Here is a 14296-nt window from a genome sequence, read left to right as displayed (position 1 = left end):
TCAAATGAAAACACTAACATCAGTCCTCATTTTAGAGTTCCACTCTAATTTCAGCTGAACTATGCTGAACCATACATTTGTTTTTCCTCTACAAAAAGCACTATTCTAATAGTCAATGATATGTAGTGCTCTGATGCTGGGCATCTCATAAGCAAGATTCTGGAAGATTAACACTGGTACCTTTACTGTGGAACATTTGCTCAGAGAACTAGATGACATTATAAATTTAACTTTTATTTGCTTGTGGCTCATAATTCATAACAAGAACATATGAGTATGAAGACTAAAGTCAATTGTTTAGAGCAGGATAGACTTTTGGAAGGGGGTCAAAACTGACAACCTCAGATTTAAAGTTTCCTAACGTTCCTTTAAATGGTCTAGGCTTAAAATACAACTATGCAAAGCTATGAATGCATAAAATTAATTGAAGCCACTGGTGTTCAGCTACCAGAGAATTTGGCTCAGTCATGCTTAATAGGGACATAAATCTGTAAGACATAGTCAAAGACTATAATTAATTTAATCAAAAACAATGTTAAGCAAAGCATCAGGTTCCTCATTTTTAATTTGAAGAGAATAAATTTTGAAAATTGCCTCAGCTTACTTTGGATTTGCTTGCTAAGCATAAAGCCCTGCAACCAACAATCTAGCAGTCTCAGCATCTCAGCTCCAGATGGGAAAAATAGGTTCTTTTCTGCACTAAGTAGTTTATGTATAAATATGTCATAAAGGAAAGGATAAGTTCTTCAAGTGTGGATCTTTCTTAAACTGGATGTTAATAAGAAACTGCTAGTGTAAAATAGCAGTAATGTATTGCATAGCATAGAATTGCTTAAAGAAGGTGTCTGTGGAATGAGGTCCATAGCACAGACACAACCCATTAAGAAGAGTTGTGGCAGTAATTCCACTAGTTTCAGCTGAGCTGAGTCTACTTAATTTCAGTGATATCTTTGAAAGAAATAAAAGTGCAGACTTCTATTTCTTCTTCTTTCCTGTTAGTCTTTAACAAGGGAGAAAAGTGAAAAACCTGAGATTGCTCACCACAGACTAAGTTTAGACCAACAAGTTTTATCAGGAAGACTAAAATGACAGATTTATTCGAGCATTTCTCTGTCAACTACTTAACAAGGTGAAACAATAGGTGGAGATCACCCATTTCTGAATCATGTAGACTTGTGCTTCTATTCATGTCTGGTATTTCTATATATGTGTCTGAGACGCAGGTAAAATACTGAAACTTGATCATAGGCTTACCAATCACAGTTACAAATCAAACAAATACCATTTTGAGTCACTTGGTTGCAGTCACTGAAAATTTGTATTTATTGCCTACTAATTCACAGAAAATATGCATTTATTTTAATAGCAATACACAAGGTCTGTTAACAAAGAGAGGCACACCGCCCAAAAACCCCATGATGTAGAGGCAGGAACTCAAAACTGGGGAATCAAGTGCTACCAAGTACTACTATGTCCTAATACAAGCTCTATAACTTTAGGAGATTTAATTTACCTAGAGCATCACTGCAGCTCTGCAGATTGGTCAAATGTCAGCAAAGTGCTGTCTGCTTTACCTGTATTAATTAAAGATGATCAATAGTTTAAAAAGAAAAAGTAGCACTTAAACATGCAATATGATCATTAATGATATAAGGCCATTATTAATTATCTAAAGGTTCAAATGAGGTAGTCTACATTCTCCAGTTCTTGAAGCGCAGCAAAAGTAAACCCTAGCATTTCACTCACTGAGATGCTATATGAACTTTACTGAAATAGTCTGGCAATTTGCAAAGTGCTTCTTCCACTGAATGCAACTACTTCTGTGGCTATTGCCTTCAAAATCTCCTTGTACAGCTAATTTTCCTAAATGAATTAGTATTTTCTTGGAACATAACGTAAAAAAAGAAAACCCAGAAGAAGCTAGCAGCAGCATCACAGAGCAGCAAAACAAAATAAATCCATCTGAAGGCTTCAAGAAAAGGAACAGTCTAGAATGTACCATGAAATATTTACCTAAAGGAGCCACCGAAGTATCAGCAGCTGACATTTACTCAGACTTAATATTGCACAATATTACTATTCAAAAAAAGAAGATTGGTGGATAAATCTTGGTTATGCAAATAGTCCTGCTCTGATCATGAGTGCTCATTTCAGCAAGACGAGTAACATTTTTCATAAGCATATTAACACTCTTGAAAGATCTGTATGTGAAATTTTGCTTTACTGAATGATTTCAATGAAATAAAGAAGGTCTTCCCATGGTATTCCCACAGATCATGTACCCTTCTGCATACTACCACTTTTCCCTCTATTCCCTCTACATTTTAAAGTGCTTTATATTACCCTAATCAGCGTTTCATTCGTCATTTGCCTGCTCCATATTGTCTGCCCATTGCTAAACTCAGTTTTGACAGACTTATGTGCCGCTAAATGGTCAAAAAAAGAAGTCAAGGAGCCTTATAAATGCATGGAATGAATATTCCCATGATGATTTCTTAACTGAAGTAGAAATAACATATAATATTACAAAGCTATTTTGGCAAGTCATCCCGGAGATCAAATTCCAAAGCCAGGAGCAGACCAAGAATTTCAGAAGCACAGTGAAATTAAGAACACTAAGGAGAAGTTCAGAAATGTGTAGGATTCACAGTGATGGAAGGCAGAGGACAACACCTGACTACTCAGAGCTAAATGCCTCCAACCAACTCCCTCCTTTTTCCTGATACTAACCTACATGCAGAGTGAGAAAATACTCCTGACAGTAGTAGTACTCCTTAGAGTGGACAACACAGTCCTGCTCCGGCTGATAACAATAAGAGCACCCTGCTAAGCAAATCCACCACACACTGAGAAGCTTCTGCACCAGAAGCTGGCACAGGTTGGCCCCAAAAATCTGAGACACAAGCTTAGCACAGAAACATCTTACATTTCACTGTGTAGAAAGCTATGGTTAAAAAGAGAGGGATTTCTCAATGCATGCCAAATGGATGCACTGTTAAGGAGATTATTATATTCCTGCAAGCAGGTTCAGTTTCAGTTAAAGGCATATAATACATTCCCACTACTTGCTTCCCCATGCCCCAAGTCCCCCTGCTAAAGCCTACTCCCCAGTCTGGCATATGTGCTCAAAACTGTCTTAAAAGTGTGAAGGGTAAAAGAAAAACAGGCTAGTTTCATCTGGTTTCAAATTATTAGCTTTACCATTATTAGTAATTACAGAGTCATTCATCTTACAAGAATATTTATCTGCAAAAAATTTGCAACTTGTGAATGGGTCTCGCTAATGCACCTCTTTTTGTTTATACCGTTACTGTAAGAGTTTAAGTTTATATTAGAATGAAATCAATCTGATGAGTCTAAGTGCTTCAGTGACCAAGCACCAGTGGTCTTTTTTCTAGGTGGTCTACCAACCTCCCATATCTTTGTGTGCATGAATAAAAGTCATTGTGAACATAAATTAAGGAAGTCATTGGCAATAAAATATCCAGGCTTCAATTGTTAGCCTCCCTCTTCCATCCTTTCAAGACAAACTTGTTCTGCTTTTGCAAGGGGAAGGGTTAGTCTGTGGCTATCTATCACTCTCTGCTTAGTTCAGCATTTCAAAGTTCCTCCTGATTTTTCTCATAGGTCCATTTCTGCAATGTTAGACCTTTCTCCCCTCTAATAATCTGTTCTGTCCCAGGCTTCCTAAAAATCATCTCTGTAAACATCACTTGTTTAGCAACACTTGCTGAAATATCACAACTCTTTGCCATTCTGAAGGTTTTGATAACTTTGACTTCAGCAGACCATGCAAGATGAGAACAGAGAAAGACTTAGCGCTTCAAAATAGAGAAGAAGCAATGGCAATGAGCCCACTTGTTCATGGTTAACCATCACTGTGAACTAGTTCTCATTCCACAACAGCCAGTGTTAGCACAAATTCCTGTTTATTCAGCTTTTTCACTCTACAAACGGCATCACAGTTTGAACAATGCAAGTGCATTTATGTTCCCTGTATGCTTGCAGAATATAAGGTAGGTATTTCAGAGAGAAATACAACATGGCAGGTACCATTGGCAACAAGTGTCATGCTTAACGAAAGTTTTGCTTTTCTTCTGTTTTTCATTTTCTCTTCTGGCACCTTGACAATGCATTTAGGTGTACTTGTCTTGTACTGCTCTATATTTGTGCAGTAATACACTCTGAAAATGTAATGGACAGTTTTTCTGTCATTGCTTTTTTTAAATCGTTTCCCTTCAAGAGATTTCTTTATATAACAAACTTTTAGGTGAAAGTTTTCACTAGAACTGATGACAGGCTAAACCATAGATACGTTTCAAGGATAAATTCCTTTACTCAGCACAACCAGAATTTCATCATGTACAATTTACTTTCTAGAAATTGCAACTCTTCTCTCTTTTCAGCCTTTTACTATCTTTGAAAACTAGTTGACAAAGGCAAAGAAAGTATCTCTTGCTTTCTTACAGGTGTAATTAAACAAGTGTAGCCTTCCCAAAAGCAAGAACACTGTTTGTAGTCACTTAAAAAAAATCATCATTATCTTTGGTATTCTAGTGCATTACAGAAGTCTATATTCACAGTAAATTAAAATGTGTAAACATGGTTGTTTACATCAGAATCCAATGCTTATCCAACTCTGTTATGAGAATATGCCATGTAACACATCCAAAAACCAACTGAGTCTTGAATATTCATAAAAACCTTTTTTAAACAGATCAAGAATTATTCACACATTGTGAGCAGCAATTTCATATAACAAAATTATAATTTTTTATGGGCATTTCAAAAGCAGAAAAGAAAGCAAAATTCATTAAAGCTCTTATTCATTCTATATTTGGCCTCATGTACGGTGTAGCTTTCATTTTAAAATCCTGATGCTGCTTCATTATATGGAGTAACAGCAGAAATATTCAATAAAAGCTTGCACAGGTTTGCAAGACAGTGAGTTTTCCTGGACTCACTGACTTCCCTTGCACTTGTATAAATTAAATGAGACTTCAAACCAGTGTAAAACAGACCTTCCTTTTCCCCTTTGTATTCCTGTAGAATAGTAGTTGGTACGCGAGATACATTTGTCACTAGTATAGTAAGAACATAAGGACAAGCACCTGCTATAAAAATCAAGTTAATAATTTTTTTCCTATGACAGGTCCATCAGATTTTGAATCTATTTCATTCACATTTTAGTGATGATTGAACTTTTTATTCTATTGAATTTCTCATGTGATCTGTCAAGAGTTTTGTTGACACTAATATCCTATCATTGCAAAGGTGCAGTAATTAAAAGGCCTTGTTTTGACTGAATTGTTACAATCCTGGCATCCAGCAACAGAAGTGAGAAAACCAATTTATTTGCAAACTAGAAGCTAAATACCTTTACACTGAGCCTGAAAAACACACCACTGCTTTATTGCTGGGTGTAATTTTACGTGTTTCTATTACGGCAACACACAATACAATTAATTTCTTTTCAGACAGTAGGAGGGAAAAAAATAAAGAACAGTTCTCTCCCATCTGAGCTAAAACATTGCCATTCCAAGTAAATAGATGCTGTTATACATTTAGCGATTTGCTCATGATTGAGAGGGCAGTTGGCATTAATACAACAAAGCAAGCAAGACTGCTGATATTACTATTTTGCTGGAGAAATAAAAAATGTCTTTAAATTTACTTAACCTATTTTTTTGGAAGAATACAAGCATATCTCTATACAGCAAGGTTTTGTGAATTCTAATATGAAATTAATATATAAACTCCCTGCAGAAGGGCTTGAAAGCTATTAGAAGAACATAGAATATTTTTTCCATATGAGGAATTCTTGCAACTGCTAGACAGTGAACTTGGGGGAAAAAATTCTAATTTCTGAGGTTATATTGTTCTATCTGATAGTAATTTTTTGCATTTTATTTACACTTTAAAGTTTTACCTCAGCTTAGCTACGAGAAGTCAGCTAATAGTATAATAAAATCATGCATTTTAATCTACTGTCCAAAATATTAGATTGGACAGCAAAGGATTATCTGAAACTTGCTCATTGAGTTTATTTTATTTCCAGTCCACATAGAATGAAGTAGATGCAATAAAATGTAATAAGGAACAAGGCTGAAGAATCACATCAAGATGTAATCTTATGAAAGATTAAGAGGCCATGAATGAAGGTGCTGTCACAGTGTTTATTAAGTATTTGGAATAAAAAATGGAGTTATTCACAAACAAAAAAAAAAAATTCAACAAAAGTAAGTTGAGGCTGAGAGTGCATTTCAGTGGAGCCCAGCTATTCAACTTTGGTTGCAGTGGGAATTGAAAGCCGTAAACTATGCTTGGAATGAGCTCAGCACCTTGTAAGACTGCACCTATCATATTTTGGCACAACTTTATTATATAATAGACTTGAGTTATTAGATTCGCTCAAAGCCAGATTATTTTTTGCACAAGTTGAACATGATTAAAAACCTAGTTTTGAGATGGAACCCAGTCCAGTAGTAACTAGCTCACATAAGCATTGCCTGAGGATTTAGGCTATGACCCAGTGACTGTGTGGCTAGTGTAGGCGCATCCTCTATGTGCTCAACATTTTTGCCAGGAGAGGAACTATATTTCTTCTCTCAGTGCTCCTGAGGGTTTTGCTAAATTTTCATTGCACGTCCCTCTCTCTCTCTCCAACATTCTTCACAACACACATGAAAAATATTGGCATATCTTCGACGTGATTGGTTAGTAGGGGAGACCCATTAAATCAGTGCTCTAAAAGTAGCAAAAATGGAGTAATTTACAAACACCACCAGTGTGAAAGAATAAGAAACTCCCAGCTAAATGTACACAGCTACAAACAGAATATTGTCTGCTTCTAGGAGACAGATTCTAGTAATACTAACATATGCTTAAGAAATGTATAATATATATCCAAGAGTGGTTTCATACTGAAACACTGTTCTTTTAACAGGTTTGTTTTTAATCAATTATTTAGGTATTGTTCGGTATATTAAACAATTTAAAAATTATAGGCTCATAACTGCAGTACTCCAAGAAAGAAGAGGTTAAAACCTTTGTTATCTTTCCCCTTTAAAGCACTTTAGTCACTAATACCACCTTAAGTTGCAGAGAGTGATGTTGGGGGAGAGCCAGAGGTAAATAAACCTGCAAGTCTTAGACATCTTGGACATTCTCACCACTTCAGTAGGAAACCTGCAGATGGTGGACTTTCTGAAAAGGTCATGGGAGGCAAGGGTCACTCAGAGGGATTTTTTTTCAACTGTGTAGATTAACAGTGTCACTCAGAAGTTTTAAGTACCTCCACATTAACACTACTGTGTCTGTAAGGAGGATAAAATTAATAACCCCCCAAAGGTTAATAAATGAGTTCTGCAGGGATAGGCTAGCATCCTGTAGGGTCAGATCCTCCAGCCTTCTTTTTGCTCAGGCTCTATTCACTCCAGTTCCCAAGGGCAAACACCTGAACTGAAAATAATCTATCACATTGCACTTGACAGCCCTTGACTTAACCACTCTCATTGGACTCTAGTGGATAACCAACACTGCTTCTCTGAGCAAAGACAGGAACTGGCAACAAAAGAACCACTGAGCTGTACAAGCTGTAATGCACCTGATAGTTTGGTGAACTTTCATTCTCCAAAATAGAGAATTTGTGAAGGGATAAAACAGAAAGAAAGAATTTCTAAGTTGCAAGAAATCTGTGGCTGGTACAAGTACTGAATTTGTTACAAGTAAAATTTAAGAGTAAAGGAAATTCTCCTCTTAGACCAGTACAGGACCTGACAGTAGAAGGAAAATTTATAATGGCTCCTATATACAGTATTGCTTTTAATTTGTTTTCTGGAAAAATGTACAGAATTTTCATAAACATTGGTACACTTCAAAAAAGTACTAACCTTCGTAAATGGATTTTTCCACTTTTTTTTTGCCAATAAACCATTCACCAAGACAGTTTTTACTTATTCCTACATCTGCAGCTGTTGCAACACGGAGAAGCTCTGGGAAACAGGGAAAGGAAGAAACAGAAATGTTTATTTAAGAGTTGCTGCAATGTATACAATGTATTTCACTTTTCCATCACATCTTCTGTATTTGTTCATTTTCTTGTAATAAAATTATCTAATTGTATTTGCTAGTGAAAAGTTACACTATATTGTCCTAATAGCTCTTGGAGATTTTGCATTTTAATGCCAGCAAATGGAATTATTGATAACAGTATTGATCAAGGATTTGGCAGGTAGGGAAATGTTGAGCCAACTAATCTTACTTATCTACTGAGGTCTGGTACTACACTGCATCTCTTAATGTTTTCATTACCAGAAACAAATTGTTGGGACTGTAAACAGCATCTAGCAACAGAGTCTGGGGTCCTCGGTAAATCTGAAGGATTTGGGCTATGCAATTTAATGTTAGTCATTTCTGCTAGTGTGGTATTTGTAAATCTTGGCAAAAAGCTTGAAAGTCATATAGTGAGCAAGCTGTCTTTTATTTACTTATTTTTGGTAACATTATGCTTGAGAAGAGCATAATTCTTCTAACGTGGCACAGAAGTATTATTTATAGAACAATCACAGTAGCCCTTCTACTCTACACAACATGAATAAGGCCTCATGTGAAGTACTTTGTCAAGACTTGGACATCCCACATGAAAAGAGATGTGAATGTATTTAAGGAAATACATGGAAGTGCATCAAAAGAATCGGAAGTCTAGAAAAGATGGAACATGCACAGGGTAAAACAGGAAAACCTCTTACTAGTCTAGACAACCCAAGATTAAGGGGACAGCTTCAACAATTAAAAAGTTGCCATAAAGAGGAAGAGAATAAACTCTTCTCCATATTCAGTGGGAATAGACCAAAAAGTGACAGGAACAGACTGAGGTAAACACTTGGATTACATGCTAAGACAAAAAACTTCCTAACCATAAGTGTATCTAAAAAATGAAATATTTCACCAAGGTGGGACACAGATTTCATCACTAGAAGTTTTGAAAAAACAGGCTAGAGAAACACTTCCATGAATAATTTATCTATAGCTGAGTAAGGGTGAGGTAGCTTCCTGCAGTCCTTTCTCAGTCACTTTTTCTTTGATTATGAGTCAGTAGTAGCAACACTGAAAATGAAATTACACAGTGAAGATGGGCTTGGGACAGAGGCTATGCTAGGACTCCTTTCTTGCACAGCAGCAAGAGAAATACACCAGAAATAAGAAAAAATTAGGACAACAGCATAAACATAGAGAAACAGCAGTCCCTATTTTCATTACAAAGCAGATTTTCTGACATGAATATGACTAAATGCCTAGCACGGAGTATTAAGTTGCTCATTGGTATTACGATATATTTATTAGCCAGAAATGTTAAGAGTAGTCCCTCCAGAATAGTGAAATGGGCACTTGTAAGCAGGAATAAGTTGTACTGATCCTGGACCCTATACGTGTCAGAAGTGGCAGTGACTAGTGACATGACCTTCCTCCCTGAAGGTAGGTTGAAAGCTAGAGTCATTTTCTGCTTCCATCATTCCCAAGCAAGGGTAGAAGCAGGAAGCAATTCTAACCTCCTTGGTTTGTGGTTTTACCGATGGCTGACTTGGAAATGACAATTGATTTTCTAGACAGAGGAGTCAAAAAAACATTTGAAGTCCAGACAGATTAAATCTAACACATTTCTTAGAAAAATCAATTATACTGAAAGCTGGTTGATTATTCAGACAGTCTATCTTTGGAAAAAATCCTTGTTTCATTTTCTAGCCTTTTTTTAATCTGTTTCTTTAATTCTTTAATTACAACTTTTCTGGCACACATCCTTAGACCACAGCAATTATAACAGCACTACAACTGCTTTCATTATCTCTTCCTTCAAGATCTGTTTTAAACTCTTGTATTTTATTGAGGTCACACTAATGACACTGTAGTTGCCTGAATCACTATTTTACAGTGCCACATGATGTTGGATATGATAGGAATTAGCAATAGAACTAAAAATAATCAAGAAGAAACACAGTGGGTAGTGCTGAAAGGGAAAAATATCAGGCTATTCATGGGGACCTTAATGACTGGACTTATAAGATTCTTTAAATTTTTGTTCATGGTCCTGAAACAAGAAGTAGGAATGCTCTAACAGAATTTGCAGCCAGCAAGCATGTAAGATATATTGTCAGTACTCAAGAGGATGAGCATATCATGCTGTAAAACTGAAACAGAAGTGGTAAGGAATTCAAACATACCATGTGCAAGGTCAAAAACTTTTGGTCTAATACCCTTAGCTTCTTCTAGATGCTGGGAACTCATCAATATGAGATGACTGAGGTAGAGAATGACTGTTCATTAATCAAAACTGCCAAGGCAATGTGGTTGCAGATATGCAAAAGAAAGTATCATCTCCTTAGAATATCATATTTATTGTTACTTTTACACACACTGGTAATCACTATAATAAAGAAAAGAGGCCTCAAATTCTCATGGGAAATACTAGTACAGCTCAAGCATTGATGAGATCTGACCTAGCACACTGCTTTCCAAATACACAAACTGAACTGGAACAAGTGTAGATAAGGCCTGCTTAGGTGGGGAGGGGAATGGAGAACCTCTTCAGGAACAGAATCTAGAAGAGATTGATTTGATCAGTCAGTAAAAGTGGAGGCTGAGGGGTAATATTATTATATGCTTAAATATCTTTATCAGTACAAATGTAAATAGGTACAAAACGATCATGAATAAAATTCAACAAGAAATTAGAAGTTTTTTCATTCTTCCCATAGTCATGTTATGACACAGGCTTCCAACAGAGTGGAGTATGGAAGGCCCTGAAAACAGGCTGCTTTTAAAATGGTGTTTTAGGTGAGATTATAAAAAAGCTTATGTGCACAGTGCTTCTAATAACATGGGACAAGGCACTACATCCTACAAAATCATTTCCATTTGATGCAGAAACTTGACGGCTGCCCCCCCCCTTTTTTTTTTTTAATCTAGACAAGAAAGAAAATAGATGCTGAATTTGAAGGCACGTCCGTCATCAGGATAGGAGTAAACTCAAGTGTGGATTTAACAGCACAGTCTTAAGTTCCCAAGGGAAATTGGTAGCCTCAGTAGAATGACCTGATCATCCACTCAGGAAGCAGAAAATACAGTGCAGCAATGAAGTCAGCAGCAAATCCAAGGAAGGAAAAAAAGTTTATCCAAATACTTTGAATTTGGATACAGTTGAATACAGTTTCTTTTCAAATTCACATTCAGCAGTAGAAGCTGGTAACTCCTTGTAAGTAAGTTTCCTCAGCACAAAAATGTTGAAAATCAGGCCAGTCCGATAGATATTAGTTCCACTGAAATAACTGGCAAGACCTCCTTGTGATTTAAAGGCACAAGGTTTTTACCTATAGCACTACAGTAAAACAAATTCTATATCACACTTAAGGAAAAAAAAAGAGTTTGAATGCGGAGTCTAATTCATTGCATTTTCTCTTTTGTCTCCATAAAACTTTAAGGCAGATATTTAATATACTGTAGAGGAAGGATAATGGGATAATGAAACGGCATATTAACTTGATAAGAAAGTATTTTAAAACAACAGGCAATCAGATATAAGACAGTATTCTTTTGTTCTCAGGCCCTAAAACAGATGAGTCCCAACCCTATCAGAGGTGGTGAAGAAAGAAGGATGAGGAAAAGAATGAAGAAAACAAGGAAATACAGTTCAAAGACCACCAAGCAAACTTATTACAAAGTTTCTTCCAGATGACATGCACATGCTGATGCAAGTGATTATCAAGAGACCAAGGGGGTACAATTTTGAGTGACTCTAAACACAGACATGCATTAGACAACAACTGAAAAACTTAAGTATAAATTGTATAGTGGAAACTCCCTGCTCATCTCAAAAAAATAATCTGACATAATGGTAACATAATCAGTCACCAACTCCATGCTGTAGCTTTCCTAGTATTTTATGTAAATGTAATAGATTATGATAATACTTATTAAATTTTTATGGCACTATTTACCTCTTTTGCTCTTGGCAAAGAGTCAACCTGTAATAACAAATAACATTTGATTTCATATTTAGAATCTTACTTGTAAAATGTAATTTGCAAGCTTTCCTTCCCTTAGCCCTTCTCTGCCTCATATAATAATGCAGATATTTGAGTCTGGTAAAGTGATAGATTGCACTGAAATGGAAAATAAAATACGTAATATTTCTTCAAGTGGCTTGGATATGGCTAGGTTGCCAACTCAAGTATAATTAAAGTGGCATGATGGAAAAATTATACAACTTTTACAAAGTAAAACTAACAATTTGTCAATTTTTACTGCTGGCTATTTAGTGATACAATTCATGTCTAAATCTGAATCTGGGACAAAACATTAAAATGGGTATGAAGTAGAACACATGTTTAAATGCTGTTCACAAGAGAGATGAATTCACCATTTGTTTCAGTGCTGCCCAGAATAAGAATCCACTACTAACTTACTGGGTGCAAATCAGCATAAATACAGTACTGTTAATAGAGGAACATCGGTTTACACAAACTAAGAATCCAGAGTTTTACTCTGCAACTTTTCAAGGACATTACAAAAGATAAGATTCATGGAGTAGAGAGTGATCATACACATCATGTGTGTTGTTTTTCCTCAGATTAGTTTTCACCTTGTTTTGCTGGGAAACCAAATTTAGAGGCACTAACATTTTTAGTTTATGTCTTCAGGGGGTGTCAGTTGTTGTAAAATGAAAGTTCACGTATGTTATATGTATCCAAGGGTGTCATGCAAGAATGCATATTCCAAGACAATTAAACATTCTTACCAGAATTATAATAAATTCATAAATAACTGATACTTGGAAGAATATTTTTAACACCCATTTTCTACTCTTAACAAACATGCAGTTTTTTTGTTGATGGCATGAACACATTTGGTTTTCAGAATCTCCTTGTCTGAGGATTGTACACCCATTGATTTCTCCATCCATAATTCAGAGAATATTCCATACAGACAGAAATAAAGGTGTCTGGTCCATTATAGAAGCGTATGCACTTAATAGAATTTTATTCATTTTAGCTTCTGTGTACAAATACAAGTAATCATTTCAGATATATTAAATACATATTTAGAAAAGAGCGTTGTGTGGAAGAAAAATCACATTTTCTAATTAAGAAAACATACATAATTTAAGAGGTAATTGACCAACAAATGTTGTGTGTGACTCCATTTAACCCAATTACATATGTCATTTATAAAGTGGGAATATAGCTAAAATCATTTGCAGAGGCACTATAAATAGTAATTAAGAACAGTTTAGATATTCACCTGCTTTCCTACTATCCTCCCTTAATGACATTATAAGAAAAACAGGTAAGATCACAGTCCTACAATAAAAATCTATGCAAGAAGCTTCATTTTAGATTTCAGGCATGCAGTTCTGAAGGAAGCTCAAAGCTCTGCCCAGAAAGATTCAACTGCACAACCAAGTCCTTAGGAAGCATATTTCCAAGGAAAATCCAGGAGCAACAAAACAGCTATTCATCCTTACGAATCAGCACTAAGTCAACAGTGTACATAGAACTAATGCAAACACCTTTCCCATGAGAGAGAAACCTGAAGTCCTAACAGATCTGAACATTAAAAATGTCACTGCATTTTGCCTGGTAATATAACAGCCAGCAACAACCTTTCACTACACTGCTGGGTAGTCTATTCATCAGAAACACCACAACCTTAATTAGCAAACTTCCATTTTCTGTTCTGTGGCACTGCATGATGTTTAAAAGCTACTGCCCTCAACTACAAAGACAGCCTCATTTTGTGTTAAGTGAAAAGAATACCATAGGCAGAGGCCCTTCATATTTAACCAATTCCTTTTCAAAATACTCTAAAATCCATACAATTATTAGGACAGTCCTGAAATCTTCTATACCTCAAGGATGCAGGACTTGAGTGTTCACATTAGACATCTCCTGTAAGCACTCTTACCAATCTCACTTGTGCTCTCTGGCCCAATGAATATCAGTTTGCAGAAAACAGAAAGTTCCAAGAGGAGAGATAAAAGTGTAATTGTATCAAAAAAGCCAAATACAAGTCCAACTTGAATGTGGCTTTGACATGAACTTCTGACACTGTAGGTGAATGTCTTTACCATAGGGCATTCTTCCTGTCTCGTTTCTCACAGAAAGCTTTGAAGGGCTTTGGTTTCATCCCACTCTAGTACAGAACAACTTCTGAATTCTCAGAAAAAAATGCAAGATGTGGAAAATTGTTCCTGTACACAGCTATGTAAGATAGTAGATGGAAAGCTGCATTTTGCATGTAC

At 35.9% G+C, this 14296-nt stretch overlaps 1 long non-coding RNA gene across 1 annotated transcript in view; it reads right to left on the bottom strand.

The window, feature by feature from the left end:
- Positions 1-7959: 7959 nt before the first annotated feature.
- LOC106498198 (uncharacterized) overlaps positions 7960-14296 on the bottom strand; it is a 98298-nt gene continuing 91961 nt past the window's right edge. The window contains exon 3 of the long non-coding RNA XR_001294911.2: positions 7960-7994. This is a non-coding gene — a long non-coding RNA (uncharacterized lncRNA). The remainder of the gene's footprint in view (positions 7995-14296) is intronic.

Source organism: Apteryx mantelli, chromosome 4 (genome assembly GCF_036417845.1).
Source record: "Apteryx mantelli isolate bAptMan1 chromosome 4, bAptMan1.hap1, whole genome shotgun sequence".
Lineage (NCBI taxonomy): Eukaryota > Metazoa > Chordata > Aves > Apterygiformes > Apterygidae > Apteryx > Apteryx mantelli.
The sequence above is the reverse complement of the archived record's forward strand: the minus strand, read 5'-3'. Positions and strand labels throughout refer to the sequence as shown.